Raw genomic sequence first — 16,627 nt, 5'->3', positions numbered from 1 at the left:
TACTAATTATCTCAATGTGTTAAAGCCAGGAGTACTTTTCAGATCAACTGTGGAAATAAGTAACCATGGCCTCATTTTTAGTTATTAATTACTACTTAGGGAAAAAAAAAAAAGACCCTCTTGTTCAATTTCTACTTGTTTCTCAATGTTTTTAAATTTGCTGCTGTCTCATTTTGTATCTGGATACAATATGTGTATATGCAGTATTTAATATATATTTTGTGTCATAGAAAGACGTTAATATAGGATGATAAATCAGGAAATATTCTCTTTGGCATGTGTATCGTGAAGTGATCCTTAAGTATATATTCACAGGCTTTTTCAAGTGGCATTTGACACCATTATTACTATGCTTGTTGGCTTTCGTGTGCCAGAGAAACAGAATCCACACAAGTCACATGAAAGAGAAACAGTGACTTTGACCAAAGCTCCTGCAGAGTCTGTGTCTACCAGAGTTTCTTCATAATGTGCTTCTGAAATGTGCACGTATTAAAAATAGACATGGTAGAAAGTATTGAGCTCCACTCCTTATCAACACTCAGAAGCCCACGCAGTCCCCATCCCAGCACCTACAACAATTTTACAAGATCCTGGTACTAAACCTAAATTATTAAAACATCAAAGCTACCCTTTTTTCCTTTGTTTTATTTGCTTCATATCAACAGCAACTTCCCCTTGGCAATTTTTATTTGCCACAGAGGCACTTCGAGCTGCACCCACTGACATCAAAGTACCTCAGTGAATCATCTCTGGTTCCCTCCAGTGATCAGAAAACTTAACCTATCGAAGCTCTTTCAGTTCCTGAGCAGAAGCAAATTCTGAAGCTGTCAAGAGCTCAGAAGAGGAATCATGCCAATTGCTCATACTTTTTTATGATGAACAAGGTGCTGTTCAGGGGCTCTGCCGACCTCTGCAGTGATAGACAGGTGTAGAAAGAACCCTAAGCACTACCCTAAAACAAGTATCCACTATAGGTGTGACAAATATTCTTCTAGAGTTGATTACTGCAGTGGCGACCGATGTGGCTTAGATGACCAGTTTGGATTAGACATCCAAGGTTTAAATGGTTGATGTTGGACACCACAAATCCAGGCTATCACAGTGTCACAGAATCACAGAATGGTAGGGATTGGAAGAAAACTCTCTAGAGCAGGATCACCTAGAGCAGGTTGCACAGGATTGCATCCAGGAGGGTTTTGAATATCTCCAGAGAAGATCACCTGCTTCCAGGAAACTTTTTGTCTCCAGATTTTGTAATAATGTCTACTAATCTAGTTGTCCTCTTCTTTAGATATATACAACTATTTATGAGGTATATTTTATCTAAGATATGTATTATTAATTACATATATCTGCATTACTACTTATTTGGTAGATATAGACCTATTTATGTGTAGGGAACAAATCTGTTCTCATCCTGTTAATCTTTGTCTATTAAATGGGTCAAATAAGTAGACTACTAATGATGAATAAAATTATGTTTGTATAAATAGTAAAAACGGTTCTCTGAACAGATAAAGCATTGTGTGTACTAGCATTATGTATACTAATAAAAAACCATAGTTTAACCTCACTGTATCTTCCAAAGTGTGAGACAACCATTTCCATTGCCTACTAACCAGGTATTTTCTTCATCCATTATGATAATTCTTGTTTCATTAGTAATTTTAAATCCCCATGTGCATATATAAAGATAATTACATGTGTCTGAAGAAAGATAATTTTGAATCATTCACTTTGTAGACTGGAGTATAATATACATTTTTTATTACTTTTATTAAGAAGAAAAGCTGATGCTTTTTATAGTACCTAAACCATTTGTGTAACCCAGTTAATGCTAATTCATGACAAAAGGCATTCCCTGCTAACAATAGACTGGGTCTTGTTGCAGATGCCTGTACTGCAGCAATTCATGTGCAGAGTTCGTGAGACAGCAATTGCCTGCTGGAGGCAACTGTCCCTTTGTTAATGTGATGGGGCTAATGAAGACAATGGTAACCTTTAAAATTTTTCATTTTGCCTGTGATGCACATAACCTCCTGACACACGTTGTAAAATACCTTGAATATGGCAAAAGCTATCATTATCTGACAGGGGAAAGTTTTATGGGTCACCACTGAAACTAACTGATGGCAAATTGTCAGTAGTTTCTTTAAAGTTCCTTTATATAATTCTTCAGTATTGTGCTATAAACCACTTTTAACATGTGTCTCCTCAACTCATCTATGCACCTAATATAACAATACCGTTCACTGTGTATGACATCCCCCTAAATGATTAATTCTAACAACTTAAAGCACTCCATGTCAGTCATGTGTCCCAAATTAAAGTTAAAAGAAACATGGACTAAATCTCAGGTTGTGAGATCACATTATAGCAAGAATGATAAAATATCCATATTGTTTTGCTCTTATTCTGCCCATCTTTCAGTCTCGGGAACATTGCCTTTTGAAGCTTGTCCCCTTGGCATTCATTCACCGAATCACCGGCTGGATATGTTAGAAGATCTGGCTCACTGCTTCCTCTCCAGATACAGAACATATCACCTCTGGGATATGTACAGATTCTATTAGTGCAAAGCCTCAGGCCTGACAATATCTTGCTGCAATGATTGTCTCTTGTGAGTGAATAGTTACCCACACAGATTTAATTAACAGCAGCAGTAGAGTATTCACTGTTACAGAACTCTGTGGTAAATTACTAATCAGAACTCCAGGCACACTGGAGGGAATAGAAAGCTGAGGAAATGATGAGATCAGTTTTAAACAATATGGAACAGGCATGAGCAACACAAGCATCGTTTATATGCGATAAATGCAGTCATGGCCTGGGACTAAAATGCCTAGCAGACTATCATTTAAATCTTCTCCAGCAGTTTCACCAGTTAAATATCGGGGGGGGGGGGGGAGCAGAAATCACAATTGTTTACATTAGTGGTTAGTTTGACTTTAAATGGGGAAAACAATTTTTACTTGGTTATGGTCTTAGCTATCAATGTCTAGCCTTTGCTGAGCTAAAATATTGGCAGCTGCAGGTAAACAATATGTAAGCAGGGCAGAGAATTAAGCAGCAGTGCTCTGGAGTAGAGATTAATTAAAATTACTTAAATCACAGACTTGGAATGGGCACCTCAGTCCTTTTATAGAGCTGCTGCTTTGGCACTTCTGAAATGGGCCCACCCGCCTAGTGCAATCAAGGTCACTGAAACACTCCAAAAGTGTGTTTTCACTTACAGAGTGCCATTGGGACTACATCGTGCAGTTAAGCTCTGAGGATGGTACACCACGGGCAGAGCTCCAGTGGGAGAAAACTTATTCAGGAACTTATAAAAGTTTCTGTGCAATTCCATCTACCACAAGCAAATGCAAGTCATATAAAACACAAGTTTGCACCTTTTCTGCCTCTAATCATTGCAGTGTTGTGAAAAAAACCAGACCAAACCAAAACACAACACATCACCACACCACTCTCACTGGAGCAAGAAGGTTAAAGTTTTGGCTCTGTGATTGCTTTTATGTGAAGTAAATGCCTCTTCCAACATATTCTCAGAGCACAAATTTCTGGTGTGCATTTTCCAAAACACATGGGAACCATGGGAGCTTTGAATACCATGGAAGATAGAAGTAGGAATGGGAAGTGCTTTGTCCCTCTCTTTCTCTTTCCCAGATCATACTTTAAAAATTTCATTGTTTCAGCTTTAAAATATTTCAGGTCAGTTCTCCTCAAATGATTCTTCAATCTACAAAAAAAGGAGATCCCTGTTAGAAATTTGGAAAATTTTTATGCTGCAGGCTTTCAGTATCTATGAAACACTGATTAGAGAAGAAAGAAATTCACAGCCCACATGTTGTACTCTGTAAGCTAAATTGATCCTTTGCCACTTCCAGCTTCATGTTATATATTCACAATGGGTAAACACATTACCTGCGTGTTCCTGCCAGGGCAACAAATTTTAAATTAGTAAAGGAGCATAAAGTTTAAGCTTTCGGTATTAAATTTCAACGTGAGTGCATCATCAATATGGAAAGGACCCGGTTTCTCTTGTCTCTGAATACAATCACAGTTTTACAAATTGTCGTGGTTTTGCAATGGAGTAAGTCAATCTAACCCACAGCAGCTGACTACGAGAGCTGCCATTGCCGATGCCTGGCAGCATGTATTAATGTAGCCAACGGAGTGAGCTAATCTCTTCTTCTGTAACTCAAGTGGGCAGAGTTAGAAGACTGAATGGTCTCTTGCTTCAGATCAGTCTCTTATTTCAGATTCGTACCTGACTAATCCCTAGTAATTTCAGCACTTGCAATTATGTGAGCTTACTTTAGGAACTACTACTTCTGTCTGTCTGTCTGTCTGTCTGTCGGTCAGACTTTAGGAAGAGAATACAGGACTGGCTCTACTCAAAAAGCATTATTCGCAGCCAGAAACCTTTGTCAGCTCTTCAGCCAATGCCAAACAGCAGCAATCCATTAAACCGAAGCAATATTTATAAAAAGGGAGTTTAGGACCATTGTTTTTAAAGGTAGTTCAAATTTAGAAGAAGCTAGGGGACACCAGGCTTTTAGAAGTTGCAAATTACCAGCAAGTCTATGTCACGACTGCTTCTAGCTAACTCTAGATTTGCTTAAAATAATAAGAAGCATATTTAAATGGAAGACCAAAGAGCAATTCTGGGGAAGATAAAGAAATGTCATAGAAGAAATAAAAAGCTTGCATAGACAGTTAAACAGCTAGACTTTTATATGCTTTACTTCATACACTATCTAAATAATGCTACAACAGCAAAGTATGTGCATAAAATTGGAGCTTGCAGGTCATTGAACATTTCAAATTCTTCGATTGCCATTTCAGCACAAAGTGCTAAAAACCTTTGTGCTGAACCACTGCAAGAATTCCCAGTGTTTGTTGATACTGAAAATATTTCTCTTATTTGTGGTGATTTAATAAATCACTGTCAGCACATTAAACCAAACCAAAATGTAGGATGCTTTATTCAGTACATCTGCATTTTTTTAAGCAATTCCTGCATCATTTGCTTAGAACTCTTTATTTATGAATGATCATTTTTCTGCATTAGACAAATTAAAAGTTGGTGAAATAAACAGCATACAGGGAAAGCCCATAGACATTATTTATAGAGTTCAGAGAAGTCACACAAAGAAAACAAGAAACTATTACAGGAGTACCACACACAGGCAGATGAAAACAGAGCTGTTGAAACAGCGATACTCATTATGCGCTTGGCTGGTTGTGCACCGGTTCCGTTGTTTTGGAAATGGATGCAGTGTATTTGTTCCACCAGGGAGTTTTCTGCTGGTGGATACATAAAATTAAAATGTTTCTAAAAGGATCTAGATTTTTTCAGTTGTACAGTAAGGATGGAAAAACACGTTGGCTGTATTTTTGAATGGTTGTGCATTATCTCTGAACCAAGTTTCACATTTTGCTATCATCTATCTTATTGCTCTTGTCTCCCACAGTTCTGCTGGGGTCCCATCTTCAACCCAAACTTTCCTTTATGGCTTCTATCTCTAGTACAACTTGCCATTGATTTCTTACTTCCCCTTTACACTAACCAACTCTTCTTGATTTCTGACCCACTTAGCTTTTTTTTTTTTTTTTTTTTGGACCAGGAGAGTAGGAAGACACCATGTGGATTCCTCAGTAATTAGAATTTTATCTTCTCATCCAACCCAAGCAGAAATACCACAAGATGTACCATACTTATATGCAGCAGTAACATTTACTGATAAGAATAGTCCCACTGACTTTCTGTTGAAGCTGAAGGACCATTAACATAAGTAAAGATTGCAAGGTCAGAACCTGACTTGGATCAGAATCTTCAGTTTTAACAAAACCGTCACATGCATCAAATACTCCACTTCTGTGGGGAAAAATAATGCAAATCTGGTCTTTATTATTGCATATAAATAACACAGAATGTCCACGGCATATCTTATTTTCACTTTATTTTTGCAGATTCAAAGCAAGTAATAAGGCCCAAATCAAATAAATTACTCTGATTTCTATCATTTTTTTTTTCCTGTTTAATGATATTCCACATTTAGGTGACTCACCATAACCTTTGGTTGAGAATTAGTTAACCTTCATTTCCTCTTTGTTCATTAGGAATCAGTAGTTGTTCACCAAAGAATGAAGGAAAAAAAAAAAACCCACAAAAAAACCATAATATATTTTGTGTGATTCACATGTCAGATAGACCTTTACAGGGACTAATGATTTTAAAGTAAAATTAGGAGGGGGGGTGGCGGACTCCCCCAAGACTTTTGCATGAATGGTGCAGCGTAGTACAAAGATGAAAGCATTCAAATTTGAAATGAAGCACAGCAGGTAAAGAGATTCAGCATGAATTTCAAATAGATATTCCTTGTGTTGGTGTGCTAATTAAAGCTCTTTTTGGTTGGTTGTTTTTTTCTTTTTTTTTTTTTTTTTTAAGTGTATTGGGATTATTATAGGACCTAGTTTAACCTGAATATATATCTAGTGAGTTAGGAAGAAAGATCATATAAGCAGTGACTGTCGTTGTCCAAGAGTTTTCATGACAGCACGCTGAATCTAGCTGAAATTTAGCTTCAGAAGTAGCCTGAGGATGGTGTTGCTGAGTTGGAGGAGCTTGGGAACATCAGAGGTGATGAATTTCTGTCTAACAATCTGAGTTACAGGCATTCACAATTCCAGTGTCTCCTGGATTCTGCTAACATCACAAGCTTTTCACTGACATCACTGAAAGATGCTCATATAAGTTCTCCTGACAAAAAAGGAGCACAGACAATCAATACAGCAGTGATAGACTGTGTCTAGATATGCAACTATAGAAGAAAAGGCATGAGAAAATACAAACTGAATTCAGATCAGTGTCTAACAGGTTGAGAAAGAACCTACTCTGGGATGCTTCTGTAGAAGATGGTTGTGCAGAAAAAGTTAAACTGAAATAAAAGGTAGAAGTCACAAGTACAATCTCTTACTCAGCAAAAGAGAAGGCAACATAATATGACAGTTAGCCAATTGTAATTGTTAGTGTGTGATAAAAGCTCATTTATACCCCCACAAAGGAGCACAGGTGGGGGAGCCCAAGTAATGCCTTACCCTGGCTTCTCCCAGGGCCATCACAAGCGCCATCAGGCCATCAAAGGCCCACCTCCACAAACCCAGACAGGAGGAGAATGACAGGTGGGAACCCAAATTAAGGTCTCAGAGGAAGTGACTGTCCAGGCCCTTCCCAGGGCTGTTCCAGGACAGCCTCAGCCCCATTGTCCAGACATGAAACTCATCGCAATGGGTCAACATCAGAGCACCTTTTGGACTGAGGAGGTGCACTGCCTAGGGACATGGGACATGTTATGGGGTGCAGGGAAAGAACACTTGGGGATTGCACAAGACTTATTATGGGAGGTTTAGAAGAGGAATTAAAGGTAGGGAAAGAGAGTGATCAAGCTGGTTTGGGGAGGAAGAAGTGTGGGAAAATAAAGGGGGAAGAAGGGGTAGCTGTGTGTAAATTGTTTGCTGGTTGGTACACCTGTTTGACCATTCCTTGCACCTGATCAGCACAGTCAGTCCTGTCTTCTTATTAAATTCCTTTCTACTCTTTTCCTGGATGAGGGACTCTCATGTGCCTGTTTGTGTCTGGGGGTGTGAGTGCAGCCAGACTGCAGGTTGGGGGGTCTGTGTGTCTGTGGTGCCAGCAACTGCAGAGACCCCAGTGAGTGGATGTCGATGCCAGCAACTGGAGTGGGATCTTGGGTTGCAGGAACCCATGTGTCTGTGGTGTCAGCCACTGGAGCAAGTGTGGGTGTACGAAAGAGTGTGTGAATGCTAGCAAAGATCAACCCAGGTGAGCCAGTGAGTGGGGTAGGTGGTCTGGGAGCCAGGGAATGTAAGACCACAGGGGTGGGGGGTGGCTACTGGGGACCAGGGGAGTCCCAGGTGGCTCTGCGCATGTGTGCATGTGTGAGGGCATTTCTGCCAGCAGCTGGAGCAGGGCTGTGGCTTCAAGGGTTTTGCATGTCCTGCTGCCAGCAACTAGGCAGACTGGGCTCCAGGGGCAGCTACTGGGCAGAGTGGGATTATGAGCCCAGCTGTGGCAGCATCCGCATTATATATATATGCATATATACATATTCCTACTAGCAGACCTCCATCCTGCTCAGCCAGAGAGGGAAGCAGGATGAGGCCATGGCTGGCTGTGCTGGCTGTGTGTGAGTGCTCTCTGTGTCTCTCTGTGTTGGTCTGAGCAGCCCATTCTATGTATACATGTATGTATAGTGCAGACGGGTTTGTGCATGTGCATAGGGAATACGTGCTCAGCCTTGCTACTGGCTGGACATGGGGGCATGGAGCTGTGGCAGCTTTGCCTCTATCAAGCTGCCAGATTTGGCCCTATTCCCCTAACAGCAATGTACTGAGCAGATATTTATTTCCCTTTTACCTACGGAAGGGAGTGCAGGTCTGGAAACAACTAAATATCACTTGAACAAATACAAGAAAGAAGAAAGGCAGTAAAGCACAAAAAAATGCATCTTATCTATTTATAAAACATAGTAACACTGACATGGCTTCCTAGAAATTCTGTATTGATGGGTTTTATAACAGATTTTTGTGCTGCGATAATCCCTTTCCTCTCCTCTGGCTGGCTGGGTCATGGTGAGGTGATAGCTATAATCTCCTTTCATTTCAGGTGGTTTTAACTGCTTGAAGAAGTTCTGCTAGAGATTTTCCTGTCCAGCTTCTGGTGATGTTTTTTTACCACATTGTCCACAAACAGCTCCTCCTCTTTTCTCTTCATTTTTTTTTTTCCCTGCAAAATTGTTTGCTAGGCCTTTTGCTTTTGCCAAACCTTTCCAACTTCTCTCTTTGCACTGCTGCTAGTAGAGGCTCATGGGATCCAATTACTGCAGATCCTGCTTCTCTGTAATAGAGCTGTTAGTTCTGTGCACTGTATATGGTATCCATTGAATTCTGCAGAGACATCTGAATTCAAAGGCTTGAATTCTTCATTCTGTTGCTGCTGTTTGAGTTTCACCCGTTTCACACTGTTCATGCTCTTGAGAACACAATATTTCTAAGAAGTTTCCTTTTTTTTTCTCTTGGATCTACTAAGGTTGTTCTTGTCTTTCCAGGTTGTAGTTTTGGACTGTGAGCACTGCTAGCATGAGGGCAATTCTTTGGATTTCTGTTTCAGGTTTCCTGTCTTTCATAGTAGTAGTACTGAGATACTTGAATAAGTCCCCTCATTCAACTTTCTTGCTTTTGATGTCTATTTCTTGTTCAGTGTCAGTAATCCTCATTGTCATTATGCTGCTCTTTTTTTGTGCTGATCTCCATACCATACATCATTGCAGTGCTGCCCAGCTTTGTCATTGTATTTGCACATCCTGGTCCCATTCCTCCTATCAAATCTACGTCACCTTCAAAGGATAGATTACCTATATTACTACCTCTAAGTGATAGCACTCCTTCAAAGTTTTCAGAATCCTTTGACATAGCATGTTCAAGGAAACAATTGAAGGGATGTGGCAATAGGAGACATCACTTTCTTACACCGGCTGTTATATGGAAGTACTTACTCAGTATGTTGCCTTCAAGGACTTTACTCCCTGCACTGTAATAAAGGATTTCAAGGGTTGTCGCTATTCTTTTGCTAATGTTGAGTGTCTTCGTCATAGTCCATAGTGTTTCTTGCCATACATGATCAAATGCTTTATTGAAGCCTGTGAAGTTGCAGTGTAGTTCCATTTCATATTCTCAGTATTTTCTGTTCAATTTCTCAAGTTGAATGTCTGATCTATTGTATTTGGTGTCATTCTAAAACCTTCTTCTTCCTCCTCGAGTAATGTCTTTGGCAGATCAGGTAGACATACGATCATACTGTCAAGGTCCCTTTTCGGCAAGTAATGCCCTGACAGTTGGTATGTGTGAAGCTTGTGAATGACAATAATGGCAGTATCTCCCTTGCTTTTTTGCAAACGTTTAGCTTTTCCTGCTGAGGATTTTCCAAAGCTGTAATTTCCTGCTCCTCATTTGACGATTCTAAGGATGAACAAACCCTCTCTGACTCTTGTTCAGTTGTCAATGTGTTGATGTTAAGTCAACACTTACTTCATAGTTACATAAATCCTTGCAGGAGTCCCACAGTCTGCCTGCAATTGCTTCTGCTTCTTTTTTTTAAGACACTCATTTTTGTCATGAAATATAAACACACTTCCTCATTGTCAAGCTGATGATAAAATTTTTCCTCTTCCTCCTCCCTATATTCTGTTGCCTGTGTATCTGCACGATTATAACTTTTGTATGATTGGTACTGGACTGTTTTATCCCTATCCTGAGAAGCTTTCTGGTGGTTCTCACTTTCCAAGAAGTTTCCTAACCAACTATCTTACTGCTGCTAAATTTATCACGCTGCAATAATTGTTCACATTCAATTTCCTTGGCTGGCTGCTTAATTTTTTGGTAGAATTTAATATATCAATTTTTTTCTCCAGTAGCATGCTTGGCATTCTCATCTTGGCCAAGACCCATGAGAAATGAAGATACCCTCCAGGGCCCTGTCCATGGGGTTGCTAATCACAATGATTACCATGACATCCTAAGGAGTGGTTTATCTTGTCTCTCTCTTGCTCTTCAACAGCCCTACTGTCATAAACATATTGTCATAAATAGCCAACTGCCTAAAAAACAAGTCTTCACATTACTATTTTTCATCCAGTGGTACCAGTCCCTTTGTTAGCAATGGAAAATAAGGTGGAGTTGAGATCAACAGTAGCATGCTGCCCTTGCAGAGGTATCTACTCTAAAACTTTTCTGGAAATGGATTGCAAAGCTTTGAAAGGACTCAGGTTCTATACCTCCCCATATAAATGATTAGAGACCTTTATAAAATAAAAACATTTAGTGGTTTCTTCCCATTTCAAGGTGCTGTTTGAAGTATCAAGAATTTTCCTCTTGATATAAGAAAGAATTTTTTTACAGCAAGAACCGTCATTCACTGGAACAATGACCCCAGCGATGTCATAGAGTCCCCCTCACCAGAGGTTTTCGAGATATGATTGGACAGGGTGTTAGATAATCTCACCTAGGTTCCCCTTCCCACTAAAGGTTGGACCAGATGATCTTTTGAGGTCCCTTCCAACCTGGACTGTTCTATGATTCTATAATTCTAATATAAATAAAGTCTTTGAAAGGAAAATATTTTTGTAGCAGAGCAGTTAGTTACTGCAGAATTCTGATGCTTTAATTATATTTAGAAAGAAATACCATTTCTTTCTAAATAAAAGTGAGCCGTGATCTGAGAACCTAACTGGCTTATGTACCTTCAAGATTATGAATATTAACTTGATGACCTTCAGATTAAATTAAGTTTTTATGGGATCCAAATAAGAGGTATTGCCCCTGCAGCCTTTCAGCAACAAGGTTCTGTAGTTTATTTTCTTACCTCGTACAGGGATTGCAAGTTATCTTATACACCTGCAGCTGCCTTCCTTGCCTCTGAGTAAGAGGACGATGATAAAGACAGAGGAAAGGTTAATGTGGAGCAGCACAGCAGCATGCCAGATATGTTTTATATGAGCAGTACATTTCTTCATGTTCTTTTTCTTTAAAGTAAATATGAATGTATTGTGGAAAATATAAATATGAATGTATTGTGGTTTCCACTAATTTCATTGTGAGTAATTTAAAGAAGATGGAAAACTTTGATCCTATGAAGAATTTTTGCTTTATTTTTACTGTCATAGTTAAATGAAATAGGTTTTCCTCTGTTTTCTTTTTTACATAAAATACAAATAGCTTAGAAATTAATACACTTCTAAGAATAAGTACAGAACAGTTTTGTCCTCTTCCAGATTTAAATTTAAATAACTAAATTTTTAAATTCCGAAGTGTGTAAGATTGTTTAATATATAATATAATAGAACTTTTTCTTCCCTCTGAATATGATGGTGGCTTTTTAACCCTATTATGATATTGCAGCTGTGCAGAAAAGCAAACTGGCAACACTGACATAAAAAAAAAAATCTTCTTGGATAAGTACATTGTACTATAGCTAGAAGAGTGTATAGAAACCTGCCTTATATCCAGAAAAATTGTGTCTAGATTTTTATTGATTAAAAGTTAGAATAAAGCTAGTAGTTGTGTTGTTTGGGTTTTTTGCTAGAACTGGATTTGGTTGGAAATGCAATGCAATAAACTACAATAACAAAATAACTATGGTGATATGACAGTAAATGCTGAAAATATATTTGTTGCAAATGAGGTTAGCCAGAATGAATTATGCATGATCAATGTGGAAAGAAAATAGTATGTACAGTAAAAATAAAATTTAAAAGGCACAAATCAAAGAGTATTTTTGGGGCCTCAAATCTACCAAGTCTGGACACCATGTACCCTCTTACTGTCAAGCTCTGAATAGGTAAACCTCTTCTGCTTTTAGCAATAAATATTTAAGTACGCTTAAGTAAATCTATGACCTTCTGTAATAATTTTAGTGGGACCAGTGTCATGGTTTAACCCCAGCTGGCAACTAAGCACCACACAGCCACTCGCTCACTCCCCCTACGGCCGAATGGGGGAGAGAATCGGAAAAATGAGAGAAGTGGTGGGTTGAGATAAAGACAGTTTAATAGGTAAAGCAAAAACTGCGCACACAAGCAAAGCAAAACAAGGAATTCATTCCCCGCTTCCCATGGGCAGGCAGGTGTTCAGCCATCTCCAGGAAAGCAGGGCTCCATCACATGTAATGGTGACTGGGGAAGACAAATGCCATCACTCCAAATGTCCTCCCTTCCTTCTTCTTCCCCCAGCTTTATATGCTGAGCCATGATGTCATATGGTATGGGATATCCCTTTGGTCAGTTGGGGTCAGCTGTCCTGGCTGTCCCCCCTCCCACCTCCTTGTGCACCCCCAGCCTCCTCGCTGATGGGGTGGTGTGAGAGGCAGAAAAGGCCTTGGTTCTGTGTAAGCACTGCTCAGCAGTAACGAAAACATCCCTAGATACTGTGAAGAAAATTAACTCTATCCCAGCCAAAATAAGCACAACCAGTCAGGAAAAACTAACAAAGGTAACCAGAGCTAATTGGGCTCTGTATAATCTTAATTTGATCTGATAGTTGAGAAACATGAATCCTGGTGAGTAATGTAAATTTAAATTGTAGACTCTTGCTACTAATAGAGTGTAATATTATAGATATATTTGTTCATTTCTTTTATTATTAGTTCTAATCAAATCCAAGACCAAGGCCATTGACACAGTAATTAGTAATACAAATTCAGGTTATTTTGCACAGCCCATTCAAAATGATTACATGTATTTGAGAAAAAGTGTGCGAGAGCAAGGTGTGATGTATAATTGGTTAGTGTGAGGTGGGCAGAATGGCTGTCTCCAAAGATGTTTCCAGCCAAGCTTCACTCAGAATGTTTTTTCATTCCAAGTAAAATAAACAGGTCTGAACTTATTGGAATTTTCTACTTGCTGTCCAGTAAAACCTTATAGCTCTTGGGCTTTTATACAACTAAGATTTATAGCATCTATTCTCACTGTGCAGAGTCCCAAGATAATGTTAATAGATGGCTAGTTTTGCCAATAAATCCCTCGGGGAGCGGAGAGAAATATCTGTTTCAGATGAGTTGTTCAGAACTAAATCCACATCCCAAATGGAAAGTGGTACTTAGGCTTAAGAGACTCGCCTCTAAAAATGTAAAGATACTTCTCTTCCAATTCCTAATAAAGCCAAACTATGGTAAAATTAAAAACCACAGCTCCTGATAACTCATAGATCTGCTAATCAAGGGCTGGGGGTTCATTTTCTTGAAAGGACTCTACAGTAAATTGTAAGGTCCAAAAAGACATGTTCCTCAGGGACTTTGCTACTTCAACCCAAGAGGCTGGAGGGTCATGAGTGAGAAAGATAACAGGTTTCCAGAACAGCTAGGCATAATGTCAGGAGTGCTTGATTTCCTGGGAGCATGGAAACTCTTCTAAATAACACAGGAACTGGGAAGATGGAGGAGAGGAAGAGAAGGGAGAAAAAGGGAAATGGAGGGAGGGAGGGAGGGAAGACAATGAAGTTATTGGCCTTTACTTGGACCTCCTTTAGAGCCTAAGGAGAAGTCAGAAAGAAGCTGACACAAACTGTCATGCCTATTTCAGACTGGATAGGAATGAAAAGCATTCTTGTTTTCAGGAAATGCATGTGTCTTGCAGGCTACACTAGTGTTTGTACATCCTACAAATGTGTTTTCATGGCATTGCTGACCTATATTCAGCTTGCTAACAGCTATAATTCCAGTCCTTTTTCTGAAGAACTACTTCCTCATTCTTTAATTATGCAACAGATTGTGCCTGTTTGAAACTTCTCTTTTCCCTAATAAATGTCATTCTTTTCTGACTGTAACTTCATTTTCTCAAGATTGTTTTGAATTTTCGTTCAAAACCTCTTGCATACTTGCATTGCCAGTAGTCATCTATAGTTCCCTCGTTCTTTTTTTCTTCTATTGTACATTTGCTGTTTCTGTTCTTCCTGTACTTAATCCTCTGGACAAGTTTTCCAATAAATCAACTAATGTGCCCAGGATTACCTCAAACAATTATTTTACTATTGTAAACTGAAGTTCTTTGGATCCTGCTGATCTAAAAGGACCTAATTAAATGCTTAGCCCTTAAACTTGCTATACTCATTGCATTCTTGCAAAGCTTACAAAATCTATTAGAAAATATGGTTTACAACTCTTTATAGATCTGGACAAGTATCTGAAACAGGGTTTTGTAAGCATTTGCTTAAGTAAAGAAGATTTATTTGGATGGACTCTGACCCTGTTGATGTTTGCTCACACATATAGTTAGTAAGTCAATACTGGTAACTTTTAATTGAAAACCATTTTTGAAATCACAGTTGCAAGTATTGATATTGCAAAAGTCTAAGAGATCAGCTGATCTAGGTGGATAGCAAAAACAATAAAGCACATCTTTGGTAAACTCCTTTTGGCACAGCATCAGAGCAAGCAAAAGGCAGCTCTAAACTACCCTTGTTTCTCCCAATTTTTCAGTTCACACTAAGAAAGAAAAGCTGCCCAGAGGCTGAGTGTGGTGAGTTTGACCCTAACTAGATGCCAGGTGCCCACCAAAGATGCTCTGTCACTCCCCTCCTCAGCTGGAAAGCGGGGGGAGAATATATAGTGAAAGGCTCATGGGTCAAGATAAGGACAGGGGGAGATCACTCACCAATTACTGTCACGGGCAAAACAGACTCAACTTTAAAAAATTAATCTAATTTATTACCAAACAAAACAGAGTAGAGTACGGACAAATAAAACCAAGTCTTAAACCACCTTCCCTCATGCCTCCTTCTTCCTGGCCTTAACTCCCAATTTTTTCTACCTCCTTCCCCCCAGCAGCACAGGGGGATGGGGAATGGGGGTTGTGGTCCATTCATCACACATTGTTTCTGCTGCTCTTTTCTACTCAGGGGGAGGACTTGTCACACTCTTCCTCTGTTCCAGCATGGGGTCCCTCTCACAGGAGACAGTCCTCCATCAACTTCTCTAATGTGAGTCCTTCCCACGGGCTGCAGTTCTTCACCAACTGCTCCAGCATGGGTCTCTTCCCCTAGCAGAGGTCATTTTAAGATACATTGTGTATCAGGATAACACACTTACTCATGGTATGTCCAGCAACCTAATAGATTTTGTCACTAGTCATGTCATATCTTACCAAATAATGTTGCAAAAGCTGATTAATTATCCACACTGTTATCAAAACTTTGTTCGAAATTTCACTGTGGTTATGCTAACGTGGAAACTACACAGGCAGTGGAAGCAGGGACAGGTAACCTGGGAAAAGTACAGGGACACTGCCCAGTTGTGTAGGCACAGGATCAGGAAGACCAAGGCATGGCTGGATCTGAACTTGGCAAGAGATGCAAAGAATAATAAGAAGGGCTTCTACAGGTAGGTCCTTCAAAGGAAGGTCAAAGAAAGCATATTCCCTGATGAGAAAGACTGGCAAACTGGTTACAATAGACAAGGAGAAGGCTGAGGTACTCAAAAATTTTTTGCTTCAGCCTTCACTGGCAATGTCTCTTCCCACACCTCTGGAGTGGATGGACCACAAGACAGGGACTGGGGGATCAAAGTCCCTCCCACTGTAAGAGAAGATCAATTTTGAGACCACCTGAGGAACCTGAACATACCTATGGGACCTGACGAGATGCATCCCAGGATCCTGAGAGAATTGGCTGATGTAGTTGCCAAGCCACTCTCCATGATATCTGCAAAGTCATGGAAATCATGTCAAGTCCCTGGTGACTGGAAAAAGGGAAACATTGCCCTCATTTTTAAAAAGGGTAGAAAGGAGGACCCTGGGAACTACCAACCAGTCAGCCTCACCTCCGTGCTTGGGAAGATCATGGAACAGATCCTCCTAGAAGTTACGCTAAGGCACATGGAAGACAGGGAGGTGATTCAAGACAGCCAGCATGACTTCACCAAGGGCAAGCCTTGCCTGAACAAACTCACCTTTTATGATGGAGTAACTACATCAGTGGACAAGGGAAGAGCTACAGATGTCATCTGTCTGGACTTCTGTAAGGCCTTTGACACATTCTCCCACAACATCCTTCT

The sequence above is a fragment of the Grus americana genome, chromosome 1 (genome assembly GCF_028858705.1).
Source record: "Grus americana isolate bGruAme1 chromosome 1, bGruAme1.mat, whole genome shotgun sequence".
Lineage (NCBI taxonomy): Eukaryota > Metazoa > Chordata > Aves > Gruiformes > Gruidae > Grus > Grus americana.
Note: the sequence above shows the minus strand (reverse complement) of the source record.